This window comes from Motacilla alba, chromosome 6 (genome assembly GCF_015832195.1).
Source record: "Motacilla alba alba isolate MOTALB_02 chromosome 6, Motacilla_alba_V1.0_pri, whole genome shotgun sequence".
NCBI lineage: Eukaryota > Metazoa > Chordata > Aves > Passeriformes > Motacillidae > Motacilla > Motacilla alba.
The window spans coordinates 15,898,057-15,918,521 of record NC_052021.1 but is presented as its reverse complement, the minus strand read 5'-3'; the positions used below and the strand labels follow the sequence as shown (position 1 = coordinate 15,918,521).

The 20,465-nt window shown below is 40.2% G+C and overlaps 1 protein-coding gene across 11 annotated transcripts in view; it reads right to left on the bottom strand.

Annotated features, from left to right (window-relative positions):
* Positions 1 to 20,465, bottom strand: part of USP54 (ubiquitin specific peptidase 54) — a 91,808-nt gene that overhangs the window by 51,122 nt on the left and 20,221 nt on the right. Inside the window, exon 1 of one of the 11 annotated variants that reach the window (XM_038140961.1) lies at positions 18,417 to 18,925. The exons of 5 other annotated variants lie outside the window; for them this stretch is intronic. The gene's annotated coding sequence lies outside the window, so the exon portion shown is untranslated. Of the gene's footprint in view, positions 1 to 5,699; positions 9,056 to 9,111; positions 12,084 to 12,139; positions 18,174 to 18,207; positions 18,322 to 18,416; positions 18,926 to 20,465 lie in introns of those variants that run through there. 5 more of the 11 variants (XM_038140957.1, XM_038140956.1, XM_038140960.1 and 2 more) reach the window with 5 other exon arrangements.

Sequence of the window (20,465 nt, the reverse complement as noted above, 5' to 3'; positions counted from 1 at the left end):
TAATTAAAAAATAAATTAAAAGTCCAAATGCAACTCTCAATATCTAAAGCCAGCATTACAGCCTTCTGTGATCAACAATTACTCAACCTGTAAGATGATCTAGAAGTTTCTAGAGTAAAGCATATCGTCTGAAAGACTGCAATTGATAAAAGCATGGTATAAAATAATTGAGTAATACAGGGCTTCTGTTCAAAGACAATGAGAGAGTGGATGCCAGACCTAAAGATGCAAGTGCCACATTATTTATTTTCTGTGGGGCTTATTGCCTAAACACATTTTGTTCCCCAGATAATGGTTCTACTGACAGAAAAACCATTATATTAATAACCATTGATCTCATGCATCTTGGTACTTTCAGCACATGAATTTCTGTGGAGGCTACAGGGAATGGAGGCAGATAAGCCCACTGGTTTTACTTAGAAAATAATTTGGAAGGAGCAGCCACCTTTATGTTACACAATCCTGTTGTATCAGCAACTTTTCTCTGATAGTTGGAGAGGCAAGGAATATATATAAAATTAAGAAGGTCTGCCCAGTCCTAAGTAAACTCAAACCCTTTCAAAACTATCTGCATTCCCTTCAGATCTACCCTTCAGCTGTCCAACTCTAAGACCGCTGTACATGATAATAAAAGCCTACATTTTAACTCACTTGGATTTCCAAAGTGCTTATCCTCAAGTTTTCTATTACTTTCTATATGAAATAAAAGTTTATTCTCTCCAGCCTATATTTAAAAAACACTCTACCTCACCCCAGGCTGGTGCTGGACATTGCTCAAGGAAGAAGGGTAGAGTGAAACCAGCTTTTCATCCCACTCTACATGGAATTTGTGGAATTTGAATAAATGGAAAAACACAGCAGCTTCAAATGTTATGCAATTGCTCAAAAGTAGTTAAATATCATTAATCAATCCAGTGTAACACAGGAAAACATGACAAATAGGCAGCTGCCAACCCTCTGGTGAAATGGAAGGTTCTGGTTTGACTCAAGCAAGAGCTCAGCCAGCCTCTTGCTACCAGTCTTCTCTTTCCAAATCTTTACCTTGACTGTCCAAAGCAGAGCTTCAAGATTAATTTAGTATTTGACTCAGCCTCCAGATACAAACACTTTGATTGCAAAATGCTGTATTTTACAGCCATCAGTTATTGGCAAAAGCTTTCAAGGCCCATTTCCATATGGCACCTTACTAACAAACGATCTCATCTCTCTTCCACTGATAACACCACTGATCCAAAAAAACAAGGGATTTGTACGCTGGCTTGTGAATTCCAGTTCAACAATGACATAAGAGCCCTAAAAAATTTCAGAAGTAGTCAGCAGTATTCAACAACATATGGCTTAATGACTGGTAACTTTTTAAATCCTAAAATCCTGCTGCCATTCTTTTCCTGACCTTGCAGATTTTCACTGCTGAACAGAAAAATTCTTCCTCATCTGTAACTGCTACCTTGCTGTAACTGTGAGTTCTCCTGTCAATCTTCACATCCCTTTTTTGCTTCAAGCAGAAGTCAGTAGCAATCAACTCTCAAATCATACACTGTTCACATTACAGCACCACAAACCCCTCTGTTTTATTAAACTTTATTATAAACCAATGATTTCTGATATGTTTGAATGTGGACATACACACACATCCATACAGAACAACAACCACACAAGAAACAGATTTTGCAGGGAAACAGGCAAACAGAAGAAGTCTGGCTCCATTAGTACTTTTGATTTCAAAGGAAACACAGCAAAGATTATGGAAAGGCAGCAGCAACACATGAGAGTAGCAACAAACTGTGATCAAACAGATGGACAGCGATTGGGTGGAAAAACAAGGTCTTGCTGCTGATGTGCTAAGAATCTCAAAGTCAAATACTGCAATGCACTGTTCTCTCCTGGTAGTGCTCAAGATGACATCCAGAACAGAAATCAGTTTCCTCAACACAGGCACATAATGGACCTTTTGATAACACTGGCTAGTGAAAACTTCCACAGAGGTGGACAGACAATTCCCATCTCCCTTGTGATCAACAGCTGGGGCCAGATAATTTGTTAGTACCATAAAAGCATTTATTCCCTCCTTCTTTGCTCAGGACAGCATTTGGTATTAAAATAATAGTTCTAGATGAAAGTATTAGTTAATTGTATTTTGTGTTTTATCTATACCACCATTATCATGTACCAAGAGAGATTCTAACTCTCAGGTTCCTGACAGACTAATACCACACCAAGGTGCAAAATTAAAGCAGTACCAGGGAACTCACAAAAACAGAGTAAAGGCAGAGTGAGCAGCAGTTTATGGTGCCTTTGCTGGGTCCCAGTATTAAATGCTTACATCATTTTTTTCCTGTTTTGCTAAAACTGACAAGCAGAAGGAGCACTGCTGCACTGCAGAACATTATATAGATTCATACTTCACATAAAAATATAAAGCAAATGCTCTCAGCATGCACAACATGCTGATTATTCCTCTTTTTTAAGCAATCATCTGTGCTCTATAGCTATAAATAACATTTCAGCAGAATCACGAGTGTGCACACACATGCTAAGCTGAGTTTAAGATCATTACTATGTAGTTTTAGAGGAATAAGTATAACTAATAAGAACAGGGAAACTCGTTTTTGCTTCATTTGGCTCTGTATAGAGAAGCATTTTCTGTGAAACTCACTGAAGACTACAGAACTTGAGTAGGAAAAACACTTGCACACACGACAAGAAAACGCTTACTTAATCAGAACATCCCATATCCAACAGCACTTAACAGCATATGGAAGAGTAAAACAAACAGGTTGGGGGAAACATTCCATGACACCAAACACCTCACCAACCACCTGGCACAGACAAGCAGGGGTAGTGGAACCGTACAAGTAGGAGGCCAGCAGAATCTGACCAATGCATTTAGGGAAATCAGAGGAAAAGACAGTCTCTGCAAGCTGGTGGGCTGGGTCCTGTCACTTTCTGAATATGAAGCAAATAGACATGACCATACCTCAAGACTTTTCAACCCAAACTAGCAAATAAAGTGGTTATAATATGCTGCCATGGCCTCCCTGTGGCTCCTGCAGCCCAAGACTAGACTGGGCCAAGTGGTCCATTGCTGGCTGAGCCAACAGCCATGGACATACTGTGCTGTTCCCCAGCTGCACACTCAGTCCATCACAGACCTTAAAAAGTAAAGAGCCATTTCACAGGTCTCTGAGTTTTGAAAAAAGAGGATAATAACAACTGAATGCACAACAATCCTGACTCACAGCTAAACATCAAATATAGGCAAAGTTATGAAATGGTTCCTACAAACACGGGAAAGCAACCCTTGTGTAACAGGATGTTCAGCTACCTCCATTACTTAAAATTTTACATTCATTGAGAAGCCACTTACAAATAGATAAATTGCTTGAGTTCTTCTGGTACAAAACATCTTCTGAAAGATAGCAAAAAAAGCCTTAAAATCAAGTTTAATAGATCTCACAATGTGAAAGCTGGAGTAGATAGCCAAAACAGGCCAAGGATACTTCTTTGTCAAACATTTCAGAAACTCAAACATTAGAGAATATGCTTAGTATACAAAAACGAAAGCTTCATGTGTGCAGATTGTTGTACAAACACATTTTCTGAAATATATATCTTTTATGTTAGAACTAATAATAAGGTGAAGCCATGAGATTGCATATGAACTTAAACAAAAATCTGGCCTCACTGAATTCAAAATACAAACACAAATTTTTAAGTCATAATTCAAAAAAACTGGTTATCTAAGTCTTAACAGACATTACTGAAAGAAACTAATTACATACTGACTTAAAAAACTTATAACACTCTTTCCAAGATTTTAAAATATTAAAATCTGTAAGTAATGTGCTGGGGAAGAAAAACCCAAACAAACTGTTGTTCATTTTATATGAAGCAGAAACAATGACACAATTTCCTTGAATCAAAACCAGGCTTATGGAGATGATGCTATTGTTTTCATTCAGAAAGGTTATTTTATCTTCACCAGAAAAGTAGTGTGAAACTACCAAATGCAAAAGGGATTATTTTGTGTCCTGCTGTGGCCTGGAGAGATCCACAAAGCATGAAAGAGACTCTTGTTAAGCACAAGCAGGCTCTGTCCTAATGGGTCACAGAAGCAGAAGCTGTGCAAATGCAGTATAATACAAGCTGAACAGATCAGTTGGGTGTTTGGGTAAGAAAAAGAAGAATGATGTCAACAGCTTTGATTTTTTTTCTCTGCCTGGCAATAAAATGACCCAACTGAGTGGCACCAGAAGCTCCCTGCAAAAAACCCACCAAAAAACCCCAAACCCATCTAAACAAAAAACCCAAATCCCCTTACCTCCTCAAAAAACCCAAAACATCTCCCAGCCAGAAAAAAAACCAAGCCTCAGGAAGCACTCAAGAGGAAGTATATACCCTGAAAGGGGCCTTTCCAAATTATTTGTGGGTTGCTCATTGGCAGAAAAAGATCATGAAGAGGTAGGTCACTAAAGCTCTTTTCTTAGCAAGCGAAGAAACCTGTTAAAGATAAAATTAAAACAATTCTAAAGGTGCCCAGGAAAGTTATAATACATTTAACCAACTAGTACACGTGGAAAGGAAAACACCTCTAATGAAACTTCATGCTGTTATTATAAAACAGACTGACAAGGAGCAAATTTAAGGATATGTACACATGCTTTCACACACAAAAAGGAGGCCTGTTCTGACAGGACTGCGAAGTATCCAGCCAATAACAGTCTAGCTCAACATCAGACAATAAGATTTCAACCTGCATTGTAAAAAAAAAAAAAGGCACGCTTTTACTTTAGAGATTCAATTTAATTCCTTTCAGCAGTAATTCAACTTTTTCAATGCTTCTGTGGGTCTGAGCTCTACAAAAAAGCAAGCAGCTACTTCTGTTGCTCTCCCAAATTTGATCTTGCACTGGCTGAAATCACCTGTGAAACTAAACACAATCCACATACCCTTTAAACAGGGACTCCCATGAGTGCTGCAATGTTACGCACAGAGGATTAAGCAGCTTCTGGCTTAGTCCAGCACAGAACACATGAAATTTAGAAAGCACAGCTTCCTAAACTTGGGTCTTCTATTCCGTGTACTCAGTTCATATTTTTTCTTCTGCCACACAGAAAAAATGCCCAGCCTAAAATGATGCGTGCCACTCCCTGAGCAAAGTACCTCAGGGAACAGCACTGGAGCACAGAGAAGCTTTGGGGAAAGGTCTCAGGCAAGAGACAACAGCAGCTTTAGGGGTTCTTCCACTCCATCACACACAGTAGGAAACAGGAAAGTAACTGGGTCTCAGGATGATAACATTTATGTAAGCATTTAGTTTCTGGCTTCTAATTATGGGTGCCATACTTTTAAGAGCGTGGCTATGCCATGTAGCACCCCTGGGGGCAGGGGAAGAGTCCCATCCTGCCCTCTTGGGGAGATACCAAGGCTGTTCAAAGATGAAAGTTCCAGGGATTGTGTGGTATGGCTAGTCTTAGCACAAAATTTCCAGTAAGACATTTGGGGCCACACAGTGACTGACAGGCTAGGCAAGCAAGACATAGTGGGTAACAGGAAACTTGCACACAAGCCTATTTCCACTTTGTCTTCCCTAGATTTTTAAATTTTTTTTCTTTTTAAAAAAGTAACATTTCTATTACTATTTAAATAAAATATGGCTTTTCTGATGTTAAAATACTTTCAGTCTTTTGGGAACTCACCACACAGAGGGGTTAGGCACATCCATCTCAAAAACTGTGGAGGACTCCATATCCTGCCATGGCAATCCAAAATGGTCCCTAAGGCTTGCTTCTTCCTGCAGGCTGCCGCACAGCACACAGCCACCACTCCCTACACTGGGATCCCCTAGAGCTGGTCACAGGACAGAATCTTCACCTTCCAGTTGCAAAGCAGTCACATGCTGCCCACACCTTCTCTTGCCAAATCCTGTTAGTGCAAGACCAGCTGATATTGCTCCAGGCTCGCATCTACAAGCATTGTAAGGCTGTACAAAAGAACTTGTTTCCCCCAGAATTCCCCAGACAATATGCTGGCAACATAAGAAGCTGCTGAAGAGATGCAACTGTTGTGTTAGCAACTTGGTGCAGAAAAAAATTCAGATCCAGAACACCAGCATGTCAATAAAAGGACAAAACCAAACACTGTCCTTCTCCCCTCAGAATAACTGGGCTTCAAGGAACAATCACCTGACATCTGGGAAAGCAACATCTGTAACAGCTATGCTTATCAAGAAGGGTTACCACACCGCAATGGTATCTGCAGTCATTACACCAAAATAAATACTTTCTTGAGAAATAATTTACAAAATTTTCCTTCAGTAGTAGACAAAAGCATTCTTTCACACTGTTACTATAATTATTATCCATTGCTTAACCAGCATTACAAGTTTTATACAACACTTCCTTATACACACACCTGTAAGGGAAACAGGAAAAAATAAGAATATTTTATCCAGATTAAGAGTCTATGCATCCTTCCTCTGTGATTAAGAAAATAAAATAAATCATGCACATGTGTGCGTGCACACGTGCAAGTAAATGGATGATCTGGAAAACTCTTACAATTCATATCCATCAGAACTGAGCTCACTCCATTTGAAGTTAAACTGCTCTGAGCTTGAGCTAAAAGGTACACTACTAGAAGCATTTTCTTTGCTAGACTATAAGGAAATTTCTCCAGCTTTTTCAGCATTCTCATTTTTTCCCAGAACACCTAAGCTCTCCAATTCCAATAGACTCCGGTGACCCAGGCACTCAACAATTTAGGATGGCAATATCCTCTTGTGCAATCACGTACATGAGACGCTTCAGAGAAAGTTTGTATAAATACGCATGGCATTACACATCACTTCAAAAGACTATTAATATGACTAATCTGGTAATCTGGTCTCACATCTTACATATGTATTAACTTCGAGGAGAAGCATCAAGGGAATAATATCAGTTGGAATACGGTGGAGTTAAAAAACTATCATACTGAAAAAAACATCTTCTAAAGGCATTTGTTTCAGCTCTCTTAATTTTGCTTCTTGATTATCTTTATGTCTACTCAGAGGGGCAGTATGAACATAAATTTCTCTAACACATTGCTTTAACTATACCCAACTATTCCCCCTTCCCATGGTAAATCAGTCTCCCTGCACTCCCTTCTAAGGGCCCTCAAGTCTAGCATAATATTGACTTCCACATTTCTAAGTGTATTGTTAAATCCTGCCCCAAAAGTTTATGGTCCCAGTCTTCAACCAGCCATTAGTTACATTATAAAGCAAGAGCTTCTGTTTCCGCTCCCTCAGAGAAGATGGAAACATACCAAAAACATCTACAAAACTATCTGGTTATCCTCCAAATCACTCCTTTCCTGCCAAGCACACAGAGAAGCTCAGCAGCAAAGCAGCAGGTGTGCCAAAACCATTGTTCAACCTGACAGCCACCACAGTCTGCTTCCTTCACTCCTGAGGCTGTTTGTCATGTTTCTCTGGCCTTAAACAGAGACCTCTTTAACCTGGAATCATCCTGTTTGGGTTTTTAAGACCCTAAAACTCTTGAGACCACTGTCATAACCTAGGGACATAACTACATAATAAAGTAACAACTTCAGAAAACACAAACTTCTGTACATCCACTGCAACACTTCTCCATCAAAAAACCCCAAGAGGTTTCTGAACTGTCAGTTATAATAATAGTAATAAAAAAAGCCTACGGCTTCTCCAACTCCCATGAAATACAGTGCTCTAGAAAGAGGATGTATAATCTCAGACAACCTCTGAGAGGAACCTTATTAAATAAGCAAATGAAGCCAAAATCTTGGGGCCACCAGAGTAGTGTGAAGAGGGCACTTCTCCCTCCACATGACTGCTCTGGGGCAAGCAGTTCACACTCAGGCTCACAGAAGCAAATACAGCTCACAAAATTAGCATATTTGGAGAGATGGCAAGAAGAGAGGAGGAGGTTTGCTTTATTTCCTACTAGATTAGTGACCTGAATAAGCTTATCAAGAAGTTATAGTAAGGGCAAGGACATCGGGACTTCATCTTCCAGGTACGGGTCAGATGAATCCTGCCTCTGAAGACTATAATCAATGTCTTTGCAATTCTTGTTTGTTTTAGGCTGCCTGAGAAGTCATTCCTTCAAAAAAATCTGGAATGCATTAGAACAGGCAGAATGTTTATTATACTGAATGTCAAGTATGGGAACTGATACATAGATTATTCCCCCCTCTTTCACCCTCTCTAATGACAAAGTCTAGAACTGGACTTACCATTTTTTGGAATTAGAACTTCTGCTTAGCATCACCAAATATATCAAAATAATGTGAGGGCTTTTGTTTCTTTTTTTTTTCAAATCTAGAAATTTAAACAAATACATACTTTTTGCTAAGTTGAACTGCAAAAAGTATGAAACAGTAGCGATAGACTTCAAACAATCACAAAACTATTACTATTTTTGGAAACAAAACACTTCATAGAAGGCAGGGGATCAGGAAAACAGATAAAGCAAGTTGACTTTTATAAATCAGCACATTAAAATAATAGAAAAGCTTTGCATATGTTTAGTACCTCATTTCATTATCAACTTTCTTATACAGGATCCAGCTAGTAGAGGGAAGGAAAACCACATCTAATTTATCAAAAAAGCAGTCTGGAGTGCTTCTGACTAAGTAATTCTTATACTGTAAAATAAGTGGGATGGGAAATGAACTGCCAACATCCTTTCCTGCAGTAACAATTGATATATGGTGAGAAGAGATTCTGATGGGTTCAATCTTCTAATTTATCATGGATACCATTAGACAGAAAAAGTTATGGTATGGTAGATTAGAGGCAGCTTATGTTTTAGAAAGTACCTTTCACAGAGGTAGAACATCATAAACAAAGTGTACACATATGAAACACCATTAGCTAGCAGGACTGGAACACTGAAAAGCAAACTATTAACTAACTGAAGCAATACTCTTTCTTTGTATCTTAGAAACAAAAGCCAGCCATGTTGAAAAGCAGAATTTTCTATCTTTCAGTACCATATGTAGGAGAGAATTCCTATGACAACCTGAATTCAATCAAAACTGTCACAGCACAGTAGTGCTGATGCTGAATTAAAAATCAGAAAGACCTACCTTCAGAAGCTGCTTTCTCTTTATTGTGTGGACTCCACACTGGTATCACAACAGAAGCTGGAGATCAGAGTGAGTTAGGAAAACTGAGGACTCACTGTGAGAGTAACTGCTCTGATTAATACTTACACAGAATAATTATTTAAGGGAGGAGGAAAGAGCTAGAATAGCATGGGAGGGGATAACCTGCTGTTTCAAACAATAGGAAGCTGTTAAAACAAAAAAACAAGGGCCTCCCTAAGCACAGGAAAGTCTCATTCGAAAAGCATTGCCCCCGCTGCCACCTACCAGGCAGGCAGCTCTGACAACAGAGATAAGGCCAGAGGCCCAGCCCTGCTCACAGGCACAACTCCCCTCGGACACGGGGCCAGGCAAGGAGGAGGAAGGTTTTCCAAACCCTTTTATAAAAAGAGACCAGACTGGGGGCAGAGGAGAGGGAGATAGGGCTGCAAGGGATGACTCCATTTCGCAGCAGCAGCCTGCCTGTGCAAGGCAGGGCTCCCCTCAGTGTGACAAGTGAACTGGAGAGGCTCCTGCAGACTCTGCAGTTAAATGTCACGGATTGTTTTCTCGTAGAAGGAATTGATCACCAGGAGCAACATGTCACCGTTTAACAGAAAAAACAGAAAGCACTCAAAAGATAGATTCAGTTTTGGTCCCTCAGTTTACAGCCCTGCAGTTGCAACACAAACTTAAAAGCAGTTTTTCAAAGAAAATTATTGCAGGACACTTCCTGGAACCATCCCCAAAGCCAGTGATACAGATCACAGAAAAAAGAAGTTTGTTCAGAAAAACAGCTTCCTATCCCCAAAACCTCCCATAAGCTCAGCATTATCATTACTACACAATTATTCCCAGACACTCCTACAGTACAGCTCCAGGACAAGGCTGCCATCTGCATTCAGCATCAATTTGTTCTTCTAACATGGTCACATTTAGAGCACAGACAGGGAGACTTACTGTACATCCAAGACCAAAATAGCTGTAAAACTCTGGTTATGTTACAAAAAAAAAAACAAAACCAAACAACAAAACCCAAAGCAATGCACACCATTGTCTTGCTGCCCCAGCACAATATACTGCTAACAGAATCAGACTGAAACATAATAATGCCTTGGACATACAAGGAATTGAAGATACTATCCCCACTGGGACCATTTACCTAACAGAAACAAACAATGCAAAAAGGAAGCATTTGGAATACAATTAAATTGGTTTGCCTTAAGAACAATTTAGTCTTGCAGGATAGAAGGGGCTGAGCCAAGTTTTAACTATGTCTTTACATAATGACAGACTTTTGGAGGGACAAAAATAGGAGAACAAGAAAGAAAAAAATATAGCAAAAGCACAATACTCTGAGCAGTTTTACCTCATGATACTTCTACAAAACTTTTTTTTAAAGATTTAGTGTGAGCAAATTTCAAATAAAGTAATTTTCTAAAGTGCACTAACAGTGCCATAATTGTGAACAAAAAACAGTCCAATGTTCAGTAATCATGCTGGGCTCAAAACCTCCTCCACAGCTGTGCGTGGTTAAAGCAGCATGTTAACTCTGTAGCACTCTTCCCTCAAACAGCTTGCTTCAAGGAAGCCAAATCATTTAAAAACACAGTTTGCAACACCAACAGACTTTTGCCAGGCAAAAGCAATTTGCCAAACCTCATTTTTAACATACAAAAAGAGCGACCAAGTCTTCCAGGTGTCTCACACTATTTCTTGGATCTGCATGTTTACTCTCAAATATCTGTAGAATTTTACCAAGAGTACAGTGGCATTATTTCCACAAAACAATGATCCAAGGTTGGTAAGCACCCTTGCAGAGAAAACACTGGTATCTACACTCCTTTAGTCCTCCTCATTCCAAAGCACAAAGCATTTGCCTTTCTTCCTCAGACACAAAGACCACATACATCCCCCATGACTCCACTGACTTCCATGATGAGGTGATGCTGGCCAATGCTCACTAAGGGGCAGAAGCATCTAAATCAGCAACATCAAGAGTTGTGTAGTACTGATGTTTACAAATTCCTATTTGCTTCTGCCTCAGTTTCCATAATTTTAGAACTCGTTTCCAGCTTTTTGATAAAGTGCTTCAGGTGTCCACACATACTTGAGTAACTGCAAGAAATATGGATCCAATTGTGGACATTTTCAAACACCTGCTTTGACATCATTTTGCACAGTCCCTCAGCATGTGGATAGTCGAGACTACCAGTTACCTGTCTAAACAATAACCAGTTCTTCAGTACTTCAGTGCATGAAAAAAGCATGAAAATTATTTCTAAATGCTCTCTTGAAAGCAAGATCAGTTCTGCTTCCATCACACCTAAAATCAGAGCTTTTTAGAATCATATAGCAGCAAAGGACAGTAAGTGTTTTACTACTAAAACAAATCCCTCTGCATTAGGCAGAAAATAAGAGTTCACTCTGTGCTGATGAGGGTCTGACAGTTCAAACAGTGAGCAGGGCTCCATGCCTTGAGCAGGAGCAGGGGGACAGGTCCCCAGCTGAAGAACAACAGCGCTACTGCACCCACAAAAGAAAACTTTGCCAAACACACCAGCTAAGAATCTGACTCACTGCCACCAAACTAAGACAGAATTCAGAGCAATTACCACACTTCTGCACAGAACAGGAAGAAGGTGGGGGGGAGGGAAATAATTTCAACTCTTCTAACATTTCATCTAAATCAGTACAGCACGGCAACCCTCAAACTGTTCTGGTCAAGTACTGCAGCCCTCAGGGCAACTGGGAGAGCAATGGTAGCAATTATACAGCCATCCACACAGCTAGCTCAGACAGCAACAAGGCAGGAAAACCAGGCAAACTAAACCAACAGAGACAAGCCCGAAATCTCCACCTTCCTTGCTTTTCTGCTTTGGTTCAGACATCAGCAATCTGAAGCAAATGCATTTGCTAATAACCCCATCTGTTAGAAGCATGCATGCCAACAGCATACCTTCACAGCTGGCAAGACAAAGAGAGATAGCCAAGAAAAATTGCAAAAGCATAAGTTAAAAAAAAAACAAACCTGAAGAAACAAAAGTATAGATGACAGAGCTGAAACAATCATTCTCTTAAGACTGAGAAGAATTGTTTTCCAAATGTCTGTAGAGTCATATGATTTTGGCTTCCTTCTGCTGTTGCAGATCTTTTCGCTTCCTACCTAGCAAAGGCTATGCTAGCCCTTCCCTTCACCTTTGTATAATTAACCACCACAGAACTCCCACTCACAGAGCTGTAACTGTCAGCACACTTAGTACAATTTAAATACCCTAAGTTTATCTACATGGAGAAGTTTGTCAGGAATAAATGCTGTGTGGTAAAGATGAAGTTTCTTGACTGCCAACAAAGAAGCTGGTTGCAGAAGATCCTGCCAAACTTTCACAGATCAGTTCTTATTATTCTCATCTGATGCTCTGTTCTGCAGGTGGCAACCAGTGTAGGACCACATTACAAATTGCCTCATGAAAATAATGTGGGTTAAAAATAACCAGAAGATAAAATTATGAAGAAGGGTACTTTTTTAATTTCAGTTATTCAGACTACAGAGTAGTCGTGCAGTATGCACTTGTAACCAGCACAACATAGACCAGCAACCTACAGAGCGGTACAGGAGCAAAGAAACAGTAGTTACGGCAGCTTCTTTATGAGCTTTGCCACCAAAGACAAGACACCATGCAGATGTACTAGCCACTAATTTCTAGCACAGGTAACTTACAGTATGTTTTATGATACAGCTGTGCCAAGCTGACAGCTGCTACCAGGGTGGATCTGTTCACCATCACATGCCCCTTCCACTCCCCTTATGCTAACACTGGTAAGTTTGCAAAATGACGTGTAACAGGACAGAAAAAAACAGCTGGCAAAAAACAACTCCACCAATGGAAATTTTATTTTTTTCATTAGCTTTCTCACTCAAAAGCAGGAAAGAAGGCTGGGTGAACAAAGCTTTTTGACAGTGGCCTGTAGTCAGATCCTCCTACCCAGATAACAAAGCTGCCCCTCCATCTGCAGTCAGATGGCTGTGCAGCAAGGAACACAGACGGAAGGCGCAGTTTCATTTAACTGAGGGAAACAGCAGACTGTGTCAGTCTGTGTACTTTCCCTAGCCTCATGCTCCCACTGCTTCCAAGAACTGCATTGAGCTGTGAGCCACTTCAACTAAGAGCTGAACAGGGAGAGAGCAGGAGCACCCAGTCCAGACCTAGCCCCCTGGCCTGCCCTTAAGCAGCCACTGTAAAGCTGCACTCCAGGAGACATCAGTTCAAAACAACAGATGCAAATTAATCCCCCTGGTTAACCTTTTCTAGCCACTTTCTTTTAACTAAGTACATTCGTCTGGGACCCTAGTATTTAACTTGGAGAATGCATCCCCCGGACTTCTAAGAAGTATGAAAACAGATGTTTGCCCTCTTTGCTGAAAATCTCTGAGGTCAAAAAAGTTAATTCTGTGGCTAGAAAGCAGTGATCATCAACAATTTCTTTTTTGGGGTCTGAGGAGGGTGAAAAAGGTGGATTAAGAAAGAGAAGCTCAAGTTGCCACATCAGCAGTGCAATTTTCAAGAGGATGGAAAAAAAGACCAAAAAATCTAACAGTCTTAATAAACTTTAGGGCAATGTGTTCAAACATATTGGGCAAATACATATGCTGTACTCAGCTGACCTTTTCCACATGGCAAGACAACTGTTTAAACAAGGTCTGGGGAGTGAGGAGGCACAGCAAAATCTTGCTTTTACTTCATCAACGCAGCCTTAGAATCAAATGGACTCATATTAAAAAAAAAATCCATTCTGTTTTCTCTTACCATCCAAGTTACTTTTTTTTTTTATTAGAGTCAGGTAACCCAGAGTTATTCAAATAGCTTGTAAATTACAAGATGAACAAAAATCTTTTTTTGCTTTTTCTCATATAAAAGATTAACCAAACCAAGCATAGTGCTCTTTTGGTAGCTACCAAAAGAGAATCAGAAATATTTTTCAAGACTACTCAGACATTGACTAACATGAGGACAGAGCTTTCATGCCTCCACTTTCCTTCAGCCTCCCAATTGCTCATTCTCATTCTTGTGCAACCCTTCAACATGGCAACACAACAGCCTGGTCAGGGTAAGCAGCAGCCAGGTGGAAAGACAGGCCAGGGTGGTTTGAAGTCAGATCTGCTCCTCAAGGTTCCCTACACAGCCTCCACAAGCATTTTCTCTGTGGAGACTTGGGGTGCTAGAACTAGTTAAATTAGTTTAGACTACATCTGTTCAAAGAAAATCTAAACTAGCTCTAAAAACAAGCTTGGGAGCAATGAAGTGGAAACAATTCTTTCATAGGTAAAGTCCAGTCCTCGCTATCAAGAGTACTATTGTCATAATTCCATTACAAACCTTATACTAGACAAAATAATCTGGCTCATTTATAATCTTTAGAGTAAAAAGTTGGTATATACACTCAATATTTTCCCTTTAATTGATAAAAGCTATTTTATTTCTTATGTTTATGTGCTACAAGGCAGAGTGCTCCTCATCAAAACTAGTCTTTCTTCTGGTAGATGATTCAAACAAACAAAAAATAAATACTGGGAGAAAAACAAAGTGCTAATACCCCCAGCACATGACTATAAACATATCCTGCTAGCAATTAGACTTTCTACATCTAGGAACTCTTAAGAGTGACTCAAACTAGTTTTACCTGTAGCACTGGGAAGTCTTGAAGACTATAAAAGCCAGGGTTTAAAAGTTACCAAAGACAAGCAAGAATCTAAATACCACTCTTTACCACAGAGGTAACACCACAAATACCACAAATAACTGCACTTCTTGTTTCTACTACCCTCCCAAAACCACCACAAAAATAAGAAAAGGAATTCTATTGCATACTTACTCCCAGTGACTGCCAAACACAGTGCACTGCATTTAATCCCTCTTGCTTTTTGTAACTTCCACCTCAGTAAGTGGACCCAAGACAAAAGAATGTTTTATAAATACCCTATCAAAAAGAGAAGGCAAAAGGTCTTCTTGACTGCAAGTAACACACCAGGTTATAGATGCTTGTTGAATCAAGCAAAGCACTAAATTAAATTTCTTGGTCAAAGCATGAGCTCATTCTTTGACTGACTGTGATGCCATGCTGTGTTGAAAGCCAAAGACAAGTCTCCTGTCACCCCTGCAGCAGGGAAAGACACACATACACACAGTTTTATGCCTTAAGAGGCATGGTACAAAATCATTTTCCTGCAGAAAATGGAATTTCCTGTGATTAAATATGATCACACGTTATTGACGAATTAATTTATAGTTTGACTAAGTCAGGAATCAGGAAACAACTTTTCCTACATAAAGCACACATATGGCACAGAACCGGCATAACCAGAGTGATAAATCTGTAGCCATTTTTCCTACACTAGTCAATAACTTAAATTATTTTAAATTAAAATTACATTAAATTTAAAATTAAATTTTAAATTTAAATTACAGCACACAACCTGTAAACCCTTCAATCTTACCAATGCTGTGGTACTTGAAAAAAGGCTTGCAAGAAGTCTTGAGAAAGGATATTGTGCAAGTTTGTTTCACCCGCCTGCATCAAATAAAACCAGTGCTTTTCAGCCTCTTATCTGACATAAAAAAGGAGATGATAGGTTGAAGGTGTAAGATTCACTTTGGAAAATATCTTGCATCATTGTGAAACACAAATGAAACTAAGTTGGGCTGTATTACTTGATTTTTGTATCACTTAACAGAAAAAACAAGATAATGAGGTAATGAGACTTATAAAATATTCTCTTCCACAATTTCACATTCTGCATTAATTATTTTCTGTTCTATTTTTGTCCTATGACTGAACCTTGGCAGACTGATACAGAGTCAGGATGTACATATATAGCATGAAACTCCCAAGTGCATTTAAATCCATGCCACAATACTGAAGAGCTGAAAACAAAAGTCAATGCCACACATGATTCCAGGAATCCTCCCAATCACTATGGGGGAATTAGTATCTCAAACAAGCTTTTATTTGCAATTCATAAAACTAAGTCCTCTACAAAAATGTGCCATTAGAAAGAAGAGGGGAATTAACAACAATTCTTGAATCAGCTTTCTTTTCACCTTGAAATATTTTCTAATAATTTCATTAGAACAGTCATTATTTCTTAAAATTTCATGCACCTACAAAAGTTGTTGCAGCGACTTTTTCAACAGCTTACACAATCACATCTTATGATGGATATTGTTTATTTCACAGCCAGTGAAATTAAACTGGCTTAAGATGCTAAATATGAACAAGAAGGGTAAGAAATAGGTGATGATATCCAGGGGAAACAGTAAGCCACTTGCCAAGAATCTATGGAAAGTCACATCTGTCACAGTAATAGGTGCTGTAATGAAAAAATATACTTAAAAGTTAAAGAGATTTTCAGGTAGAAAAGTAATTGAACCAGATTTCACCCTGTGGACTAATCCTGCTATGCCCTGGCTTACCTACTTGTTCACCTTAGCCTGGTGTCCCAAGGCTGGAACATCCCATTGGACTACAAACCTGCTCCTGACACAACACTCATACTGTCTGCATAAATATGGGAGGAAAAAAAAGAAAAAAGAGTAGTAAACACTAGCATAATGTGTCACTCACTCTTGTTTCCTCTCCTCTAGGGGTAAGGCACACATGAAGTACACCTTAACAGACCTAAAGACTCCACTGGTCTTAAAGCATGCTAGATTAACATATTCATCCCTTTAAAAAGCCCACTGTTAATATGTCATTTGGGATCGTGCATTTTCCAGGACAAAGGCCATTGGGGCTGATCTATCTATGCAGGATGCCCTCTACAAAGACCAGTACAGAATACCAAGTAGTATATAAACATCAGCAGCTAAATTTAGAGAGCAAAAACATCACCCATTGAATACTGATTAGACTGAAATGCTATCAAGACAATAGAAAAAAGAAACCTGCAGAATGATGGATTCAGAGGTGTGCATTCAAAACCAAAAATAGCACATCTCTTAACATATGCATACATCCATACAAGTATTTTTTTTTATTTAAAGAAAGACTTAGTCCAGAACCCTGTTCTGCAAGATTAGAAGAGACTAAATCGACTTTGGAATCTAATGCAAAAAATTAGATGTGGTAGAGATGGGCATTTCCAAATCAGGACTTCAAAGGGAAATCTTAGCCTACATTTTTAGCATAAGAATGCCCAAGAGACTTTTCTCTAGTCTTAAGAACCAAGCTTGCTAAAGCCATGTTTTACTTGGTCATATCCTTCTGTTACCCAGAAAATTACAGAGGTCCTCCTGCCAACTTTATCTTCACATGATGATTCCCCTGAGCAGGAAATTTTTTTCTTCATTTTCTGCCAATTTCAAACTTATTTGGTGAAAAGTGAACATATTAGCCAGAAATTAGAACTACAAATATAGAAGTCCATTTATCATGAAGATTAAATGAATGTTCAAAGAAAGGCTTCAATGCCTCCCCTCACCTTACAAAGAAAAAAACCCCAACCAACCAATAAAAAAATACAAAACCAAAAGCCCCAAAGCTACAAGCAATCCTTTGCCTTTCTTCTCCAGAATCAGCAAACACAATTCCTGTGCATACAAATATTTAGGCGGTGTAAATTCCACATGGGCTTGTACATTCCCACCTAATCGGCAAAAAGTCTAGTCTCTTTTCCATACAGGTGGGATATAATCTTCCACTGGCAAGGGAGGAAGAGCAACTCTGTGGCATCTGCCATCCCTCCTCTAGTCCAAACCTGAGCGTTTGGATTTGCCTTAATTTACCCAAGTATAAAGAGTCAAATGTCGCGCAGCACTTTCTATCAAGGACAGCAGGTACACAGCACAATTCATCATCATGGAAAACACAATCAACTCAGGCAATATCTGCTATTCACTTACTATCTAAGCAACAGTTTAAAAAAGGAAACGCAAATGAAACATACAACATGACGGATGGCTGTATCACAAAGAAAAAGCCAGAAAAACCAATTAAGTCTACAAACAATCAAACACCCTGCGCACAGCACATTTCTCCCACCCAGCCTGCTGAGGGAGAAAACCTTTCACGTGCTTATACGGCAGGCAGCCCCGCACAGACCGAGCCGACACCTGCTGCAGCGGCGCCGCACCGAGACCCTTCCCGCCGCTCCCGCCGCTCCCGCCTGCGGCGCCCCCGGCCCGCGCGGCCCCGCGCGCTCTCCGCCGCCCCGCGCACGTGCGCAGCCGCCGCCGCCCCGTCCCGCGGCGCGGGCAGCGCGAGCGGGAGCCGCGGCCCCGCCCCATGACGTCATCGCTCCGGCCGCGCACCTGATCCCCGGCAGGTCGCGCCTTAAAGGGGCCGCCGCGGCCGCGGCCCCGCGGGGAAGGCCGCGCTCAGGTACAGCCAGCTTCCCCCGCGGGGCACGCTGCGCCGCCCCACGGCTTCCAGCGCCTCTCCGCCACCCCTGGCACCGCCGAGACACCCTTCAGCCGCGCCCTGCCCTCGGACGCCTGCAGCTCTCCTCCCCGGAAAGAACTACCCCAGGGTGCCGATCATGGAAATAATTTGGGCGGGCAAACCACTCACCTGATGGATTTTAGCAACACACATCAAATCCTTTCCCATGCTTTCCGCAGCTCTTTCTAAGAGGCGGCCTTGGCCATAGTAGGATATGCCTCTCCAATTCTTCCCCTCCAAGAATCCAAATAGCTACGATTTCTAAGAACTTGAAGGCCACGGCTTTTCTCTTTTACCGCAGAACCACAATACCAGCCTGCCCATCGGTAAAGGACAGCTCGACCCTTCTCGGCATCATGTTCAGAACCAGACACTGAACAAGAACTGCTGTATTTCTGCCAGAAGAAATCAGCCAATGTGACATGGCACAAAAGTGATAACCACTTAGTTTGTATCATCAACAAACAAGACACTCAAAATGCAATTGGGGCAAATCTAACTTATCACTATCCTCTTCCCTAATCAAAATCAATTGTCCTCTTACCCTGCTCAGTGATCCTCTCTACTAAGGAAATTTGCTGGAGGACAAGAGACCTTTAAATCAGTATCTGCATCACTTCAACTCAAGACAGGCAAATAACATGAAATGGGGAAGAGAGGATAATGAAATGGAAGATACAAATACTTTAAGTTCCTATTCAAAACACAAATTTGAACAGAAAAATGGCAGTTTCTATAATGTCATCCTTCTTATTTTTATCTACCCACATCTAATTATATCCTATTTATTTCTAATGCATACAGAAAAATACTATTCTTACATAGCCAGACATGAAAATATTTCACACTCGCCTAAACCTCAAGGAGGTTGCTGGGAATCTCATGGTGCAGGCACTCTTTGAATTCTCTCACTACTGTTATCAGCCACCAGTCTAGACAGACTACCAGGATTAACCATCATGTCTTCCAACGTTCAGGGCAACTTCATGCAAATGAATTCATCTCTGTCTGCTCCAATTCCTCATCTGTAAAATGGACAACTGACACTTACTATCCTAATTCTCAGGCATGCTCACAGGGATAGTTCCTCCTTGTAGATATCAAAGATGAAGTAATAATAGAGCACAGTGTCACTCATCCTCCAGCTAGTATCAAAAAGCTTTTATTTAACCTTCTACACCTGTTTCCAAATAATTATTGGATTCTGCAAAAGTTCCCCTTTTTCTTTGTTTCTCTGTGTCATCAATTACACCAGCACTCATCAAAAACAGTGCTGGCCATTGGAAGTGCAGCATTCAGAACAGAGACAATTCTGCTGTGCATGTGGGAACAGACTGAATTGTACTACAACAAAATCTATGATAACCTCATCCATAAGCTTTTGCTTCTTGCTTTGTTAATAAGGAGATACCATAAATATACATGTAATCAGATACTTCAATTCCATTCAACTCTTGTTTTCCCTTATAGAGGTTATGGCTCCCCCCCTCCCATGACATTTGCAGGCACCCAGATGTCCAAAAACATTTTCTTTATGTTTAGACCCCTTTCTTTCCCCGCCCCCAGTTCCCTGAGTACTTAGAAAATGTGTTTTTCTGCTTTAGTGAGCTTAGTTGCCTAAGATTACTGTACTAAGTAATCCAGACTATTTTCCAGAAAATGATGAAAGTGATACAGCATGTTTTCTAAAATAGAATTTCACTTTCATACTAATCTCAGATTGCATGTGGACAGAAAATATAAAATCTTATTTTATTTAGGTACTTTAAAAAAGGAAGTAAATGCCTAATGCTTCTCAAACTAAGGCACCTCATCCCCTGCACTCCCTAGGCTATTATATAAACATGAACATTTTTTGCTTTTTCACCTTTCATTCTAAGGTGAGAAAGTGTGCAGAACAATCAAAACAGTTATACTAC